This window comes from Myotis lucifugus, unplaced genomic scaffold (genome assembly GCF_000147115.1).
Source record: "Myotis lucifugus unplaced genomic scaffold, Myoluc2.0 scaffold_270, whole genome shotgun sequence".
Classification (NCBI taxonomy): Eukaryota; Metazoa; Chordata; class Mammalia; order Chiroptera; family Vespertilionidae; genus Myotis; species Myotis lucifugus.
The window spans coordinates 387,413-388,440 of record NW_005871318.1 but is presented as its reverse complement, the minus strand read 5'-3'; positions in this window follow the sequence as shown (position 1 = coordinate 388,440).

Genomic DNA, 1,028 nt, shown 5'->3' with positions numbered 1-1,028 from the left:
AGATTGCCATCTCTAGTAACAATCCAGGAAGCCAAACGATCCTGCAACTAAAGAAAAAGTATATATAAATATATATGTGCATATGAAATAAATATATACCTATTATACAAAGTAGTAAGAGAATTAAAAGTGATTAAAAATGAGAAAAAATATAGGCTTTGATATTGTTAAAATATTAAAATGTAAAAGTTAAATAGTAAGGAAGATAAAATAGAATAGATATAATTAAGATAAAAGAAAATTATCATATGCAAAGACATTTTAAAAATAAGTATAACAAGTCCTGGCCAGTGTGGCTCAGTTTGTTAGAGCATCGCCCCATACACCCAAAAGTGGTGGGTTCAATTTCTGGTCAGGGCACATGCTCAGGTTGCAAGTTTGATTCCTGCTTAGGGCATGTGCAGGAGGCAACTGATCCATGTTTCTCTCTCATATCGATGTTTCTCTCTCTCTCTCTCTCTCTCTCTCTCTCTTCCTCTCTTTAAAAATAAAAAAAGGTAATAATATGTTAAAATGCAGTTAAGTCAAGATTGAGAAATTTAAAAAGTTAAAATCCACTCAGTTAAAAATGAAAAAAAAAAGGATAACAGATAAAAATTCTAGGGCTAACATCTCCAAAGCTTCCAAGATGAGGCTACTTACTTCCAAGGTAAGTCCCCAGATTGCTGAAGGCCAAGAGCAAGGACCTATGGCTTCTTGCCTGTCCCTTTCACTGCTGGTTCCCGCCCACGTCCACTTGTCCACTTGGTTAAATGCTCTCTGTGCTGTGGGACACCTGTGCATACCAACCATACACAGCCCAGCCTGATGCACCAACAGCCTTAGATGTTGAAAAATGTTGTCAAAGTTTGGGTTGGGGGGCAGGCTCCCAAGTATCAAGGAAGTGCGTAATGCTTTAAAATGTTTCAGGTTTAAAAATACTTAATAGACAGATGCATTTGGGTTTTTAATTTACACAAACTGTTCGCATGTTGCACTCTGAAGTTGTCTTACCCAGTTGGTAAAATCTAGTTGTGGCACTGAGTGTA